Genomic DNA, 20,169 nt, shown 5'->3' with positions numbered 1-20,169 from the left:
CAAAACATTCAACAGGTTTTTTTTACTCTGACTGGGAAAAGAGTTTGTAAAACTAACTCCACATGCATACTGCAACCGCATCACAGCATATTCAGCAATCAACAACAGATCGCTTGAGACCCTAAAGTAGGGGTCGGCAACATGTGGCTCTTTTACTGCCTTGTTGCAGCTCCACAGCAGAATCAGATTTTTAGGTAAAAATAATCCTCCTTTGCAGTAAAATAAAGCAGTTTTAAAACTAACAGTTTTAAAAATAAATGGTCTTAAACATTGGAGTTAATGTATAACTGCTAATTGTCCTTTTAACCCTGAAGGTTGGCATGCAGACTACTGGCCGAAACTATAGCATCTTTGATCCAAGCTTACATTTGAACGGATAGGAAAGGATCTTGAGGTCAAATGGGTGGTATCAAGTGTCCTCCTGGAGATCTACCTTCCTCCATATTTCATATCCAATCCAAAACTAACACACCTCATTAAGCTAATTGAGACCTTCTGAGGTCAATAATTGGGAAGGATCAGGTGGGTTGATTAGGATTGGCTCAAAAGTCTACAGAAAGATAGATCCCCATGAGCAGTGCTTTAGTGTGACGATCATATTTCAATATACTTTTGATGGCAAAACTGACAAACAAGGAATTCTAAAAACAGTAAGCTAAATAAATGAGTTGCCTTAATCAAGCAATTAAAGCAGAAATAGAAAGTGTGTTTTTTAATCATGCCATGATGAGAATTTAATAAAATTAGTCAGACGTTGGTGATGGCCTCTCTTCCGAAGCACTATTATAACCTGATTTCAATGAAGCTCCTTCTTTGCATTGTTTTATGCAGTGTTTCTTTCTCTGGTCTTGTGTGGGTGGGTGTGTTTAGCTCAGCCTCTGTGCGCTTGATTAATCGACTAATCAGTCTCCGTGTTTAAAAACGCACTTTGACTCAATCTGAGTTTTGTAAATGTTCCTGAGATACGGTTCACAGTTGCTGTTATTTTTGAGTAGACTGTGTGAAACATTTGCTCTTTATGTGCTGCTTCTCTCGATGAGAAAAAGAAAAACAATTCTCAAAGATGCCAAGTAATATATTAAAATTAGGAGAGTGCATTAGTCATCTTGCATGAACATCACTACGTCAATGGAGTGTACGTGTGTGTGTGTGTGTGTGTGTGTGTGCGCATTGCATTGCTATATGAGTGCAATTTGGTACAGTTTTGTTACAGTGAATTACTGAACATATATCATTAATTTTGCAATGTTTGCAATGCCAAATTCAATTCGATGAGAGAGTTTTGTGTCTATATTTTTACATCCAGCTTTCCCCTACTATTGCATTTGTTTACAGATATAATTGTAAAATTTGCTTAATTGCCAATTGTTGCTAACTATACAGACAAAGCAGGCCTTCGTTTACTAAAATTAATACACTGACAACTGATCTTACAATCATATGTAGTATATATAGGGTGTTCACTGGACATCAAAAACATAGATATTCATAGGATGGCTGCTCTCTAAAATACTGTTTCAGTTCTTGTAATTTTAGATGTAAGCACTCCATTCGACACCACAGATCTTGCTGTGCTTTTAAATAAACCTGCTCAGTCTCTTTGGAGCCACTCTGAACTGGTTTAACACTTATCTAATGGGCAGATGGTGTGTTCCTTGACGGTAACGTCTCAAAAATGCATGAAAGCATGATACTGTAATCTTTCAGCATGTTGTACATGTTGCATCTATTCTTGTTCCATAATGTTCCTGTTTGACAGCGCACACACACACACACACACACACACACACACATATTTATATACATACATACATACATACATATATACACACATACACCAATCAGGCATAACATTATGACATTCTTTGTTTAGATGCTCATTGTGTCCTTTTTATCATTTCCACTTAATATATAGGTGCACTTTGTAGTTCTGCAGCCATCCAGACAGCTTACAGTTTCTCTTAGGTTAGCAGATGAGGTAATATGACTCCATGAGAAAGTGTTTAAAGATTTCTAGTTTAACAATTTGGTTGATAAAAACATAGCTGAACTTGGCTTCCTTCGTGCCAGCTTATTTCTTGAATTTTCGTCCGTGTCTGTTGCTCACTATGGAAGTTGGAAAATAGCCCCTGAAGCTAAACTAATCTGTATCTGCCACATCTGTGGCCTATGGTTGGCTCTGCTGTTGGCCCCTCCCTGATGGGATGGCTGACAGATTGGGAAGTCCATGCAAATGAAAATGCAATCTAGTTGAATGCAGTCAAAGTCTGTCAAATGACTGCATACCATGCATTCAAAACCGAAACAGCTATAATAACCCTATGGAAAGCAAAGTCTGTAACAGTCTCCCCCTCGAATACTGTCAGTAACGCCGTTTCCAATATTGCCCCCTAATCAATATTCCCTAAACTGTAAACAGCTCGCTATTACAGGGAAGATATAGAAACTAATTTCAGGTAAAAGGATTCTTATGTTAACAGTAAATGGTATTTCAAGTTCATTAGGCTACACAGTTTGTACACTGCAATAGTGCCATTATTCTCCAATATGTATCTGGATTCCACCAAGCAATGGCAGAATTCCGAAAAAGTTTGCTAAATTGTGTATATGGCATCATTTCAGGCATAGCTAATGATTCTTGACGAGATTGCTGAAAAACAAAACTTCCAACCACCTGATACTCCTCAGAGAAATATTCCGGAGGTTGCCAAAACAGGATAATGACAATATGTTTTCCTATTACTGCTTGTAGTTTTGTCCCTGCAATGTGTCCTACTGTGCACGGGTGGGCACTCCTCCAATACAAAGCTTTTTTTTTTTTTTTGACAAGCAGCCATTTAATAGATCTATGAATTTCATGTACTTACATTCTGGAAAGTTTGCTAACCAGAATATGTTGGCTAGATACTTGGCTGTGGTGTTAGACTGCATGAAAAGGAATCAGATAGCTATAATTCTGTGATTTCTTCAGCAGTTCTCTATCATTGTCAGTGAAGCAGAGAGGGGATGTGGTGTTTCTGGGCTGTTTCAAGGTTTCATTAATATTGTAAGAAGCTACTGGCAGTTGTACTTCTGGCCAGAAGCTCTCTGTGTTTAAACACTATTGATGGTTGTAAAATCATGATGTGAAAAGGCCCATGCAGCATGACTGCTAACTACAGTTCATGCATACTCAGTGCAGATATCAGATTAGATGCTGTAGTCAATAATATCTGAACATATACTTGTGTAAGTCTCAGCTGTCAGTGTTGCCAAATTTAGTCCTGGTCTGAGTCCGTTAAAAAGATTTGTACATTTTTTTAAGACCTTTGCTCAACCAACATTCCATCTTTCTGTGTTATATTATCATGTTCTTCCCCTGTGGCTATAAATACACACATAAAAAGAGACTTTGACGCACACAAGTGGCAGACAAGTTAGCCAACATGCTAACTGCTATGTTAGCTCCTTAGCTAATCGCAGCTGCACGCAAGGCACCCAAGAATACAACACCATGCTGTGGCGATATAATTATCTGAAATTATTGGGTTCACTTTTTGTATTTATTTATTTATTTTTGTTCATGTTTAGTTTAGTCTTGGCCCTCTTTATACTCAGTCTTGACTTGATCTTGACTAGTCAGAGTCTTGGACTCAACAAAGGTAGTCTTGACTGCTACCCTACTATAATGTATGAGTTGTAGTGAGATACACATATTTACACATACACTATACATCCAAAAGTATCATCAAGAGTATTACTATAGGGTTTGACCCCCTTTGCTATAGTGACAGCCTCTATTCTTATGAGAAGGCTTTAAACTAGATGTTGGAGCATTGCTGTGGGAATTTGATTGCATTCAGCCTCAAAAATCACTCAGGTACTGATGTTGTATGATTAGTTCTGGGTTACAGATGCCAACTCTGGCCAAAGATATTGGATGGCGTTCCATCAGTCAAGGGCTTTACGCCTGTGTGCAACAGCAGCAGTGGCTACAGCAGACCCATTTCATTGGCAAAGCATTTCAATTAAAATGATAACCTTGCATACATAGACATGATAAACAGCTAAAATTTCAATCAGAAACAAGTTTAATTTACATTATTTCAAAATAGTACTGCTTCTGTTTCTCTTGCATGCTGGTGAAGACCAATGGTCCAGTTCATCACATAGTGCTTTGCCCTTAAAACAAGTCAGATTCCTGCTTTAAAACTCTTAGAATAAAGCCGCTGGTGTTCTCCGATCACCTGTTATCACTGAATGTGTTTGGAACTGCTCAGATCATGAGAAGATATAACCGACTTCTAAGACTGAACTTCGTAGGTGTGGAACAAAGGGTTCACTTTTTTGGAAGAACATCCCTGCAGATTTACTTTTTTTTTGAAGAGGTGTTTAAACGTCTTGCTGATGAAACAGCATTGTCTTTTCACAGATCTCTCGCCACTAGTCATGATTCGTCACCAGACCCATGGTTTCACGTAATACAGTGCTATGAATGTTCCAGATGTACCAGTACAAAAAAAGCTCTTGAACTAAGCTAAATGGGGAGTGTACAAGTGCTGTTGTGAAGCAATGACAGAAGGGGCTCTTTCAGAACAGAACACACAGCCTCAACCTCCCCCCCTCCCCCACCCCTCTTTTGTCCCCTGAGATGACCAGATCTTTTGATCACTAGGCCATTCGCACACACACACAGAAGAGATGAATGGATTGATAGATCATGGAAGGATGATAAAGATGGCTGTAAATGTCTGGGATACAATGGCTAATTTGGCTAACTGGTTAACAGAAGAAACTATGACTATAAGGTTAAAGAGCACAATGTCATCCAGCACATTTGCATCTATGCTGGGTAAATCATACAGGAATCAAAGCACAGTTTTATGCATAGTGCCCAAAATTTTAGCGACATCACTGTTTAACTGACATATCCAAGCCTGCCCACAAAGGAGCTCTATTGTAGCAAGTGTTATGAGGTTGGACAAACTTTACAGAACACTAGTAGCATTTCTATTCAGCATAATGAGTAATTTTACTCTTTTATAAAAATAACTACATAAGGTTGAGTCCAGTTAAAAATGCTATGCTACACAGCTGAACTAACTTCTTGCAGCTGATTGAAAATAACAGATTAGCCACCATGCCAACTTTTAGCTCAACTGTATGTCATAAAACTACAACTGATATATTATAACAGAATTACTTTTCACTCACACATAAAATAAATTTATATCATAAATACCATTATCTATACTATTTTATGTTAAATGTAGCTATTTTAGAAAAATGCATGCTACAGGTTTTCATTACCTTTGCCTATGTTTTCTGTAAAGCTTGTCCATCCAAGGAAAGAACACACTGATAGGCAGGGCATAGACAGATCAATTGCAAACTGCATGATAGATTGACCGACACATTATATATTTTCATCAATATTGGTAGCATAAACGTAGAAAAACATCAAGATCATTGCAATGTGACGCATCCTCTGTAGCTTAGCGAAAAGGCAAACAGTGCCACACACTAAAGTACAAGTTTGATTCTAAGTAAGTGGTCCTCTGCTGATACAACTCAGAGCGAGTAAAAGTCAAGTGGCTGGTGCTGGAGTGACAGAAAGCTGAACTCAAACTTCCTCTGTGGTGTTTGGGGCTATAATGTTAGCTTAGTTAGCAGGTCAAATGTGCCACACACCACAGTTCGGACTCGGTTCCAGATAAGTGTTGTTAAAATTATGCGTTTAGAGAATATCTGAGAGTGCAAAATGAAATGACTGGTGTTAGAGCAATAGCTGGAATCAAACGTGTTGCTATTATCATGCTTAGTTTTTCAGAGGTTTTCCTGGCTCTGATTTTTTCCCCCTTCTTCCCCATTATTCCACCTCCCACAACATTGGGGCAGTCGTGGGCTGGAGGTTAGGGATCTGGCCCTGTGACCGGAAGGTTGCCAGTTCGATCTCCAGTGCCGACAGTCCATGACTGAGGTGTCCTTGAGCAAGACACCTAACCCCCAACTGCTCCCCGGGTGCCGCTCCGGGCAAGTGTGCTCACTGCCCCCTAATGTGTGTGTGTGTTCACTAGTGTGTATGTGGTGTTTCACTTCACGGATGGGTTAAATGTGGAGGTGGAATTTCCCCAGTTGTGGTATTTAAAAAGTATCACTTAATCTTAATCTTAATCACTCAGTGACCCATCTAAAATATAAATGGGTAGAATGTGTTTAGCCCTTCGGACATGAAATAGGAATATGACGTATTATAATATTAAAATAATATTGCCTTTTTTGAATGCTGGCATTTTAGGACATATGTATTACGTTATTATTGTTATACCTCCTAGCCCTAGTAGACACCTGTTCATCCAGCAATTCACCTGAAATCACTGATAGGCAGAACAAAGACAGGTCAATTATGAGCTTAAGGCAACTTTAGGTTTATGTGCGGCTTCTCCAGGGCATTCAATTCAATAGGCAATGCTATTCTATGGAGATTATACAAGCTGGATGCACAACTGAAAACCTGTATCAGCAAGAGATGCAATTTAAAGTAGCTGAAATAACTAAGCTGTCTAGACACTTCTGGACACTTAGTGTACATAGACAGAAGGGCAGACGGTCAAACAGAAAGGATGTTATAGAAGTTAGGATAGATGAAGAGGTTGGCAGACGGATTTCTATGTGCTGTATCCGCTCTGCTTTGATCCTGTATGTTTTTCTAGCTATTAGCTGAAGGTCAGAGTGAGCACGATCCTCTTCTTGTTTTCATTTATTCATTCTTGCACCTTGTTTAGTATTCTTGTCACCTTTCTCTCATCCCACTATCTCTCACTCCACTCATCCGTCTTCTTCTTTCTATCCACCCTCCTTTCCTCTCTCCATCTCACTCAAATGCCCACCTTGCCCTTTCTCTGCCATCCATCTGTCCTTCCTTCCATCCATCCAGCCACCTCTCCATATTATCAGTCTCAGGGACATGGGATGTAGGGGTGCTGAGGGGGCTGCAGCATCCCCAGATTTCAGGATTGTTTATCTGCAACTGCAACAAATAACAACAGAAAAATAACACACAAAAAATATTTGAGCATAGCACAGAAGTGTACCTTTTGTAGAGTGAAGTTTGTATTTTTATATATTTTTATTCATATATATATATATATATATATATATATATTGTTGCTGTCCAAAAAACGGCAGCTTCATAGGAGAAGGCAAAAAAGCAAAGCTGTTTACTTTTAAAACTAATTTAATGTAAACACAAATTATTCCAAGCACTTTTTAGAGCATTATATTGGTCTATTCATCAATACATTTTCATATAATATAAAGGGAAGCTGCTGTGCTGAAATTATGTAGACAACATGTTAAAAGTTTAGAATTATTATTTTTTTGGACAGTAATAATATGTTCAAAATCTATAGTAGTAATGCACTTTTTCAACACTGGATTTAAATCACTTCCCACACCAATTGTTGACCGGGGGTGTACAGTACATGTTTTTAAAAATAAAAAACTTCAGTCAATGTAATTATCCCATCCTGTTTTTTCCATCATAGTAGTAATCTCCTGCTAGATGTGTGCATGTAGCTTGACTACAGGTGTAACACAAGTGGTTTCTGTACCTCATATTAATGATACGGTTGGTAGATGCTCTGCACGTTTGCATAAAATGTGTCCGGTAAACGAGAGCAGGGACAGCAGGGTGATATGTGCGCATGTGTACTGTCATGTCTCACTATAATTATACACTGTGATTCATATAAATTATCCAAACAATTCAAATAAAAAATGTGCTGCTAAAAATGACAGCACCCTCACTTTAAGACACCTTCCCACAACCCTGTTCACTCTTGTAGAACAGTCTTTGTATTTGTATTTTAGCACTGTTATTTGTATTGGATTTGTATGACAGCTATGATAAGGACATATGTTTACATTTGTGCAGTATCCAAGGACGTGTAGGTATGTGTGTGTATGTACGCCTGTGTGAGGGTGTTGGTTCTGTGTGGGTGTGAGGACTCCAGGAGGATCATTAATCTGCCACGTTTAAGGATGCCAAGGCTCAGGGGAGCAACTTACCCGCAGGCCAGAGACAGCAAATAATCAATACTGAGAGAGGTCAGCCTCCGTGTCTAGAATCACACGTACACTGAAAAAAACACATGCACACAGAGAAATTTAGGACATTAAATTGTGGAACATGACCACACTTGTTTTGCACGATTTGGGCAGTTCACTTCACAACATAATTCAAAGCATTCCAAATACCCAACTCTCTGTAGCTTGGCAATCTGCTAGGCAAGCTTAGCAAAGACTAGCATAGCTGTGAACTGATGTTAAGACATATATTGAGGTGCACATATATTTGTGAATATGAGGAAAGATATGCTGAGGAAGCAAAACATTATGACTAACAGCCTAATATGCTTTTGGTCCCCACGTGCCACCAAAACAGCTCTGACCTACCAAGGAATGGACTCTACAAGACCTCTGAAGGTGCCCTGTGGTATCTGGCCCCAAGACGTTAGCAGCAGATCCTTTATGCCCTGTAAGTTGGAAGATGGATCAAACTTGTTCCAGCACATCCCACAGATGCTCGATCAGATTGAGATCTTGGGAATTTGGAGGCCAAAGCAGCTTCTTGAACTCTTTATCATGTTCCTCAAACCATTCCTGAACAATGAGTGCAGTGTGGCAGGGCATATTATCCTGCTGAATTGGGCCACTGCCATCATGGAATACCATTGTCATGAACAGGTGTACTTAGTCCACAAAGCTGTTCAAATAGGTGGCACATATCAAATTGACATCCATGTGAATGTCCGTCTACATTGTCCACTGCATCACACTCCTTCCACTAGCTTGTCTTCTTGCATTGCTCCAGTGTCCAGTTCTGACACTTGTATGCCCATTGTAGGCACGTTTGACAGAGGTCAGGGATTCTACGGGAACTCTGACCGGTCTGAAGCTACACAGCCCCAAACGCAGCAGGGTGTTTTGCACTGCGTTGTGACACTCCCTCTGTAATCGTCTTTAAAAATTTCTGTGGCTTGTGCCCTTCTTTTGGTTCAGACCAGACAAGACAGCCTCTTTTGCCCACGCACATCGATGAGCCTTGGGCATCAAACACCCTGTCAATACGTAGTTTGTTGGTTTGTCCCTACCCAGACCACAGTCAGAAGCTACTCACCACTGCAAACCAAGTCTTGCCATTTCTGAGATGCTCTGACCCTGTTGCCTAGCCATAATTAGTCCACCCTTGCCATGGTTGCTCAGACCTTCACGCCTATACGTTTGTCCTGCATTCAACATGCACAAGAACCAAACTTTGATGTGCACTGTTCTTAGATAATTGACATTATTCACTTCATCTGTGAATGAGTGGTCATAATGTTTTAGCGCATTGGTGTATGTTTTAGGCCTGTGAAAGTTAACATGATAAATTATTATTGTTACTAGAGTTGCACGATTTGGACATAAAATGTGATGTTCAATAAAGCTGTTGGACATCATGATGATATGGTTGTGCTGGATGTGTTGGATCTGCTCACTGGGTGAACATCAGGATTGCAAGGACATTTCTGTGCACAGTAAGAGAGTGTTCACACTTTTGTAGTGTTTTTATGTAACAAGCACACTGCACCTCATGCCAAAAAAGATGCAGGATGCACTTCTTATGCGACTTAACACATCTGACTGACAGGAATGTAAGCACAAGACAGCTATATAAGCAGGGCTCTCAAGTTTTTAAGTTTGGTGGGAGTGAGATTTTTTGGGGGGGGTCACGTCGTCAGGCTCCAGTGGTGCCGTTCTCCTTCAGTTGTTCACCGACGTGTGTTAGTCAGAATCGAATCGGACAGTTCTTCGTGCCTGACACTCTGGCTGAAACTCCACCCTCTTTGACTAGATCTGCCAAACAACAGAGCGATCTATATTCTGATTGGCTCAACGAGAGTACTTTATAATATGCAACCGATGGATTGGCTGAATAGGGTGTGGTAACTGGGTAACTTCTCTGAGCACAGAAGCGCTGTGACCAGTGGCTGTGACTCTTTAGACTCGCTGTGACTTTTTAGAAAAAAAAAAAAATCAAGAGTGAGAAATAGCATGTGTGGCGTGTGAGCATGTGAACTCGCTGAGGTGCGTGTGTCACACGCTCAAAGCGTGAGACTTGAGAACAATGTATATAAGTGAACATGAAAGACTGAGATGAGTGATAAACATTTAAAGCTGTCTGAAAATAAAATAGAAAACTCTTCATTCATGTTCAGTTTGTAGTAACCTTTGTGTTAAGTGCTGTACAGTTGAAAAACAGCCAAAACTAGCTTCTCGTCCATTGATGACTAGAGAGAAAGCATTCTCAGTCTTTGTTAGCCAGCTATGGATGACGTACAGCACTTTTTCATAGTGCTCAGCAGAAAAGTGGATGGTTTCTCAACTTAAATGCCTGATTTAAAAGAGCACTGCATGTTATAAGAGTGCATTTTAGTCTAAATGTGCATCACTCCATTGACAACAACAAAGTATGCTTGAGATAATTTGAAAAAAATCATCTGAATGCCAGCTTGGGAAAACTTATTTTCCATATAGGCCTACAGGTTTGTTTTTTAATTCTATTTTCTGCACCTAGCATCCTGGCCCTGATATTACATGCTCTGTCAGTGGCCTTTAAGCCAAATGCTTAAGTTACTTGCTCTCCACAAGGGACAGTAGTGTTCAAGCCCCATGCAAGGCCTCTTATGCTATGTTCCCACCAATTGTGAGGTAATTAGTCTGTTCTGTCTGTTAACAAAGTGTTTATCATGGAAACTTACATTACAATAATAATGACTTATTATGATTTATAAATATGATTTAACATGCAGCCCTTAAATGCCACTGTTTTTAAACACATTTGTCCTAGTTTAACCTTTCAAACCATTCATAACACTGCAGGCTGAAGCCACACATCGTATTTTAGCCCTTTCATTCAAATACAGCTTTTAAATAGACACACCTTCAGCAGACTATGCTGACTACACTGGACAGTGCTTGACTCTTTATTATATTTTAGATATATACACTCATTGGTTGGAACATGAAACCACTTGTTCATCAGTGATGAAAATGGGAAACTCTAAATCACGTAATTTTCAGGTCTGATGTAAAAATGCTGAAAGTAATTCAAATATTCAGATAAAGCTTATTCCACTTATATAGCTGTAACAAAAAATACTGCTTTCAAAAAGGAAAAGAAATCTTTCTTTCTGTACAAATTTGAACAGATAAAGCAAATAAAAATGACTAATGGTGAATAAATATTTTAATTATCCCCAAAAGACAGTATATCGAAGTATAAATCACTAAAACCAGAACCTGAAGTTTAACCTTTATATTTAAGGTCATAACTTAATGACGTAACATTACAATGCATGTCTGCTGTATTTTACTGCCATTTCATGTTGTTTTTATCCAGAAATGCTAACAGCAAATTACAGCTAATAGAACTATATAGGTGTTACAAAATAAGATCTTGCTAACCAGCATTCATTCAGCCACTTTTGCAATTATGAGCGAAGTATTCTGATTAAGCCACATCATGTAGTCATCCTGTTTCTCAACCTCTCAAAAAGCCAACTTGGCTGGGCATAGCTCCTGAGGTCATTATCTTGTCTAGAGATTTGCCTTGGCCACTTTGGCTAGTGTGAAAGCATAAGTGCCAAAGCGATTTTGTCCGAATGTATGGTTAGCATTTGTTGCTTTGATTTACTGCTAGTGTGTGACGCTGGTCTTTGCGGCTTGAGCTGTTTTCCAAAAAGACAAGTCTTCTCCAAAGCTGCTTATTATTAAATTTAGGGATACGGGCCAAACAAATTAGCGTCACTGCATTATTGCATGGTGACAGGATTTTCATCGTACTTTGTGCAAATCGCTGCCCCATTAGAGAGAGATATGTGTAGCACTGGCCAGAGATGGATTGTATTTTATTGGTGCTTTTGGTTATAAATGTACATTTTTGTAGAAATTTTACAGCACGTTTTGAAAAATGTGATATGTCCATTCATCAAAATGTCAATATACCATTAACAATCTGGGATGATGGCAGGCAGCTTGTGAGAAACTGTAAACAGGCCACATTCTCCCTCTCTCTCTTTCTCTCTCCCTCTCTCTCTCTCTCTCTCTCTCTCTCCCTCTCTCTCTCTCTCTCTCTCTCTCTCTCTCTACTTGAATACTGTTTTAAAGATTTCCTCATGATGCAGGAGTGCATAGCATGTTACACAATTGGGCACACACAGGTCAAGATGAGGAGGGTTACACTAGCTTTCCTGAGCTAATTAGCTACTTTAACTTGTTTTCAAAGTAACGTCTGTAGTCAGTAAAGTTTGCTTCATCGAGCAGTTTGAATGGAACAAACTAAGTTATAGTTATGAAAAACTAAAATATATGAAGTGCCCAGCTGTAGTTACCCAGCCAATACATGCCTAGTGTCTAAATTTTGCTCCTTTTGTTTATCACTAGAGCTTTGTGGTTAACGTTGCTAAGAAACACTGGAAGTCAATATTCACCCAATTCTGCCAAAAAGGTCTCTCAACAGACTTAGCGCAGTTTACGACACTGTATGACTCACTGTGAACTACAAGAATACAACAAAACTTTACTGAGTAGTTACACACTGGGGGCGGCCACTGAAGGCATCAGGCCAAATTCCGACTACCCTTTCATGTGAAGGTATGTTGTGCAGGCATGTGGGTGCTACAGATTACATTCAAAATGTCTGCTGTTTCTATTTATAAACATTTCTTAATCTTCAAGCTGATGATACATATTTATAAGTAGAAACAACCCAAGTTGCAACCTAATCTAGCATCCATGCAATGTAATGTGCAAGCATTGGGCTGTGGAACAGTGTAACTGCATTCTCAGGAGTCATGGAGCTCCTGATCTAATACTGATGATGAGTTGGAGTGAAGCATGGGATCCAGAACTGATCATCCAACATGAGTATCTGACTTCACTAATGATCTTGTGGCTGAATGCAATCAAATCCTCAGCAATGTTCTAACATCTAGTATAAAGCCTTCCCAGAAGAGCAGATGCTGTTACTGCAGCAAAACTCCCTATTAACACCCTTGATTTCAGAAGAAATATTGGCTGAGCGGGTTTCTACAAACTTCTGGGCCTTGGGAAGGGGGCTTGGAAATGGAACCAAATCGGATCACAATGATTTTTAGGCAAGTTTGGCTGCCAAAGTTTACATTCATGTTGACTCGATTCCTCCAAAGGTCATTTAACAAGCTTCATTTGAGCTGATACTGTAATACAACAGATCTCACAATGGGGCAAATGGGCGAGAACATTTTAAAAACAGTCTTTAAACAGAGGTTCTGTCTTTCTCTCCAAATCACTCATCCAGTCTCTCTCCCTCCATCTCTCTCTCTCTCTCTCTCTCTCTCTCTCTCTCTCTCTCTCTCTCTCTCTCTCGTTATGTCACTTCCTCCCTCTTTCATGTTTCTAAAGTTCCAGAATCACTGTGGAGACTCTAGTGCAAAGCAGCTTGCCAAACTATGTAGGGAAGAAAGAAGGAAGAAAAAAAAAAAATGGACAGTTGACGCTGGTCGGCTGATAAGTGTGTTGAGTTGTCTTGAACAGGACACACACACACAGACTGTGGGAAAATAATTAAGATGGTCTAGTAGGGGGCTGAGAAACATATGACCCTTATAGTACAATCTTGCACACTAACATCCTTTGGTGCTTGGCTAATAAGCAGCACAGGGAAAAATGATATGCCTGTTTCTCTCTCACTCTGTTTATCTGTATATCTGTGTTGTTTTGACACATTACACTACAGTAATCATAGCTTACTGTATTACTAAACAGGCTATTAAGCTAGCTATTTAGCTGTTGAACTAACTACCATGTATGTTAAAGGGGAATTCCACGGATTCTTCAAAATATCTGCATGATTCAGTGGCCAGACGTAAGAGTCATTTAGAGTGGTCTGTTGTGAAATTGCTAGAAAACTCTACAGATTCAGATTTCTTTACAGTAGTGATAGTAACCAGGGGTCGTGATCTCTACAACACAAATGTAGCCATTTTTACTATCCGTGAATCTATGTGTGTGTTTTGAGTTTTATATGCAATGTTGATAAATGCCCTGCATGTTACCTCTCCACCATGGAAAAATTTTCAAAATTATGGTTTAGCTAAAATAAACCTACTTAAAACTATCATGAAACAATGAGTGTGTCTACATGCACCTAATAATCCGATAACTGTAGAAAATCGGATGTTGGCTGTAATCTGATTACTCAAGTGCACAGAAACAAGTTAATCAGATAATGTTACACTCCAGGTCTGCAGTAATCAATCAGGTTTCTGCTTTGCAACCGGCCAATAAACCTTACATAAAAAGATGTGCCATGAACATCATAAACAACATAAAAACTTTTTATTAAAACCGTTGTGCCACTTTACCTGAAAGTATGAACATACATCATCAAGAACATATAGACTATTTAAATCTTTCATTTCATCAAGCATTTAGTATTTAGGTTAGTAATCAAGTATTCAGGTTCAGTTTGGCTCCAAAAGTGTTTTGCTGACATCTTGCGACAATGCCACTTGCTTATTTCTGGTACTGGTACTGAGAAATCTGAAAGAAATCAGAGTAAGAGTTTACATGCACTGGGAAATCTGATGACTCTTTATAAGATGTACAGACCATATTCCGATCTAAGAAATGGGAGTATGCTGTTTACATGACCATTTGAATAATCAGATAACTGCAGAAATCAGATTATGATCGGATTATTGAGTGACTCAGTGTCTTAGGAATCACGCATCATATTCAATACTGTTGCATGTAATAATGCTGCTTTCAACTGGTCTTGTTGATTAGCATTAACATCAACTGGTTGTGATGTTCATGCTATTTTCATAATGGTGGAGTCAAACAACAGAAAAATGCATTCAGATAAACTGTATAAATACAATAAATGGTTATGACAAAGTGGATTTTAAACATGTCCAGTTAACCCATATTTTATTTTTGCTCAGTATGAGTTGAGGCAAAAACCGATAGATGCCAGCTAGTTAATAAACTACACTCATTTCACAACCTCAGTGTTCTGCTTATCTCACACATAAACCACATGAACGCGTATGTTGGGTGAACATCAGAGAACCCCCCCCCCCCCCCACTTGAATCTGAAAGACGCATAACTTGCAGTAATGCAGCTTTCAGAGGCAGTAAACTCGTTGGACATCTGGTTCCTATCACCACCACTGTGAACAATTCTGACTCGAAATGTTTCTAGAATTAAGTATTTGACACCAAATCACTTTTATATGATTTTGCTTACATCTCTACCATTTAATTATGCAGACATTTTGAAATTTCTTTGGTGAATAGAATTCTACGTAGCTAATTCTAGCCAGTTAGCTCTCAGATAGCGCAGCTAAAAATACACAAAAGTGGCATAGCTAAAAATTAGAAATTGGACAACAATGGTAGATGTTGCCAGCTGATGTTAGTGGATAGCTACCATCATGTTCAAGCACTCTACAGAATTGACCTACGTTTACTAACCGTGAACATATGTGGCAGTTAACACACATCATTTATAAAAATCTTGCCAGTATTCACAAAGAAACCTAGACACATTGTAATAAATCACTCTACAATGCTACTAGTTGCACAACTTACTTGCACTGTTTATGCACACAATATTTCAAGTATTGATTTGTAATTTATGTAATTTATGATATGTGTAATTTGTAATTCTTAAGGTGAGTTGATTTCACAATGAAATGTTCTACTGAACATGTAAAATATTCTGAAATCTTGGCAATAAGTGTCCTTACATTTTCTTTTTAAAATAATGAATTTATAATTAGGGACACAAGCTTAAGTCAGTGCCAACAGTGAAAGATGCAAATAGTGTCTTTCTGAAATGACTGGGGAGACATTTCAGTGTTTCAAATATGAATTCTTCAGTACACGTACCTTTTAAAAACACCCACAAGCTTTTTTCATGACCCCCAAAACCTGTTATTCATACACTGATTATCAAATGAAATGGCTCTGTCAGTTTACAGCTATTAGCAACTAACTGCACAGTGCTACATGTTTCTCACTTGTTGAAGCACATTTAAGTCGAAATGTTGATCCTGCGTAAATCTCTTTTCCACAGAATGGAAGAAGTCCCAGAGGCTAAACTTCAGGCGTGTAATCTAGAGATTAGTCTAATAAATCTGAGATTAGGGTGGGATAGGTGATGATATCTAGCACCCACCCAGCACAAAGAGGAAAAAAAGTTGGCCTGAATACTAATCTCTTGATTATCTCTATCAATTATTCCAATCTCTGTGTCAAAGCTGTGAAAAAGAATGTGTTTTATCAGTGTGGGAGTATCTTGTGGGTGTGTTTTCTCCCTCTGAAACAACTATATACACAACATTATACAACAGTTAGTTCCGGCCACACAAGCTGAATGGTTGAGACGTTCTAACCGTGATGTTATTTTGCCATAACCACACATTTTTTGTAACACTGTGTCACTCCGCTGTGACGCTGTTGCTAAGCAACAGCTTTGACAGCTGTATGAGACACTCAAGGTTTTACTTCTTACTTTGCCTAAACAGAAAATGGTTACTTTTAAGATCACGTTTATCCAACATCCGATTTGGTCAGACTCTGAAGATGAGACTACACTAAAGTCCCAAATTTTCATTACCATTGAGCAGCTTTTCAGTCAGCAGCTGTGACAGATGAACAGCTACACAACCTGGAATCAACCAGAAATAAACCCAATACTATTCGCCAAACAAAATGGACTGTAAAATGTTTGGATGTCTGGAACAAAATATTAATATTGATCTTGCAAATATTGACAAAACCGAGCTAAACTTGATATTGTAGCAGTTTTATGGCTCAGTCCGATTTGTTCAGACTCTGAATATTACATGTTTAGGGAATGGTATTGGGTTCATTTCTGGCTAACTCCAGGTTATTTAGCTGTTCTTCTGTCACAGCTGCCGACTGAAAAGCTGCTCCCGTGGTGATGATAGTTTGGGAATGTAGTGTAAGTAGCTGGAGAATAAGACCTGGACACATCAACATCGAATGAGGGAATAAGACCTGGACACATCAACATCGAATCAAGTTCATTTGTTTAACCATAAAAAAAATGAAAATTAAAAACTGAAATTCTTTTGTAATTTCTTTACAGTCATTATCATTCATTATGCACAGTACATATTAGTAAATAATATTGTATTTTATTATATGTTTTGTAAAATATAGCATATATAATATATATAATATAATAATATAATAATATATAATATAAAGCATTCAGCCAGTCTCAAGAACAACTCAAACGACTCAAAATGGTAAGGCCAAGAAAAGATCAAGGCCATTAATTTACAGTCTCAAAACCAAACTCTAGAACTACAAGAGTATACTAACTACGCTAACTGCTCTAGCAGATGTTAGCTAAGTCTAGGGAGAGTGAAAACATATTTTTCTGACAATCATGCTGACACATTGTCTCCTAAGAAGAAAACACACTGAGTCTGAGACGACGAGACCTCATTAACATTCTATGTTGTACCGGTTAGCGTAAGCTCATTAGTTCATCTGAAGAGGCAGCCTCTGGTAATAATCCAGCAAAAGAAATACCAATTTCATATGACTATTTCTGAATAATAAAGCGTTTTTTTTAAAACATCCTATGTTATTATCTAAAAATGGTAATGGCTATTTTTTTTTCCTTTTTACTGTTGCTTTTTTTCTTCCCTGTAGTTAACCCGATATCTATTCATTAACTCTTATGGATACTCAAATATAAAAATGGTACACATCCTCACAGCTTTAAATGCAGTATTAGGAGTTCAGTTACTACTTCCACTAATTTCTTTCTGAATTTCTGCATAATCAAGTCATTAAGACATAAACAAAGGCATTCAGAGTGGTTTGATGTGAAACGCACCATTCTAGAATTATCCATAACAGTAGTGGCAGTACTCAGATCTTGGAAAAATGTAATGCCTCTGAAACATACACTGCAGAAAGTTACTTCATGAAATGGTTAATAATATATTGTGTGATGCCTGAGACATTGTTTTATGATAGTTTTGAGAGGGTTTAATGAATCATTATTTATCACCATTTTCATTATCAACATTACATATAAAAACTTGTGTAGGTTCACTGCTGGTTTTAGACTGTAAATAAAATGGCTATATTTGTGCTGTAGACATGGTGACCCCAGGTCCCTCACCCCACCACTGTAAAGAAATCTAAGGCTTTGATATGATCAATTTCACATCAATCCACTCTGAACTGACTCTGTTTACATCTCACCACAAAAATTATGAATAATCAGTGGAATTCCCCTTTGAGTTTGTGTGTGTGTGTGTGTGTGTATGTACACTGCTCAAAAAAATGAAGGGAACACTTAAACTACACAATATAACTCCAAGTAAATCAAACTTCTGTGAAATCAAACTGTCCACTTAGAAAGCAACACTGATTGATAATCAATTTCACAGCTGTTGTGCAAATGGAATAGACAACAGGTGGAAATCATTGGCAATTAGCAAGACACACTCAATAAAGGAGTGGTTCTGCAGGTGGGGACCACAGACCACTTCTCAGTACCTTTCTGCTTTCTGGCTGATGTTTTGATCGCTTTTGAATGTTGGTGGTGCTTTCACGCCTTTGTGCAAGGAGGAACAGGAGGAGCACTGCCAGAGCCCTGCAAATGACCTCCAGCAGGCCACAAATGTGCATGTGTCTGCACAAACGGTTAGAAACCGACTCCATGAGGATGGTATGAGGGCCCGACGTCCACAGATGGGGGTTGTGCTCACAAGCCCAACACCCAGCAGGACGCTTGGCATTTGCCAGAGAACACCAGGATTGGCAAATTCGCCACTGGCGCCCTGTGCTCTTCACAGATGAAAGCAGGTTCACACTGAGCACATGTAACAGACGTGACAGAGTCTGGAGACACCGTTTAGAGCGATCTGCTGCCTGCAACATCCTTCAGCATGACCGGTTTGGCAGTGGGTCAGTAATGGTGTGGGGTGGCATTTCTTTGGAGGGCCGCACAGCCCTCCATGTGCTCGCCAGAGGTAGCCTGACTGCCTGAGATGAGATCCTCAGACCCCTTGCGAGATCATATGCTGGTGCGGTTGGCCCTGGGTTCCTCCTAATGCAGGACAATGCTAGACCTCATGTGGCGGGAGTGTATCTGCAGTTCCTGCAAGATGAAGGCAGTGAAGCTATGGACTGGCCCGCCCGTTCACCAGACCTGAATCCGATTGAGCACATCTGGGACATCATGTCTCGCTCCATCCACCAACGCCACGTTGCACCACAGACTGTCCAGGAGTTGGCGGGTGCTTTAGTCCAGGTTTGGGAGGAGATCCCTCAGGAGACCATCCACCACCTCATCAGGAGCATGCCCAGGTGTTGTAGGGAGGTCATACAGGCACGTGGAGGCCACACACAACACTGAGCCTCATTTTGACTTGTTTTAAGGACATTACATCAAAGTTGGATCAGCCTGTCGTGTGTTTTTCCACTTTAATTTTGTGTGACTCCAAATCCAGGCCTCCATTGGTTAATAAATTTGATTTCCATTGATGATGTTTGTGTGATTTTGTTGGCACATTCAACTTTGTACAGAACAAAGTATTCAATGAGAATATTTCATTCAATCAGATCTAGGATGTGTTATTTGAGTGTTTCCTTTATTTTTTTTGAGCAGTGTATATACATGTACCACATTCCCTTATGATTGATCCTCTCTCAGTACAGTCTGCAGACCACAAATGGCAACATTCTTCTGTGCTCATCTCTTTGTAGCTCTTCATACGTACCATGTGAGCTTCAGGGCAAACCTATTATGAAACAGAAATCACCCTTATTTCAGTTTCATATAGTCTTTTATTAGTAGTTTCATATTTGTGTTTAGGCTGGTATTACAGTAACAGCCAGATGTGTGGACATATATCTCATAGCATTCACATTCTCATAAAGGAGGCACAACTTTTGCACAAGTATTTGTGCTTTATTAACCTGCTGCTGGCCACAGCTGTGCCATACATAAGCAGAATTGTCTCTTAACAGTTCACTCTAGCCTCACTATGTTTTACTTTCTCAGCCATCAGTGCTGGAATGACTCTCGGGTCTTCTTGATTTACT

Source organism: Pygocentrus nattereri, chromosome 19 (genome assembly GCF_015220715.1).
Source record: "Pygocentrus nattereri isolate fPygNat1 chromosome 19, fPygNat1.pri, whole genome shotgun sequence".
In the NCBI taxonomy this organism is placed as follows: domain Eukaryota; kingdom Metazoa; phylum Chordata; class Actinopteri; order Characiformes; family Serrasalmidae; genus Pygocentrus; species Pygocentrus nattereri.
Note: the sequence above shows the minus strand (reverse complement) of the source record.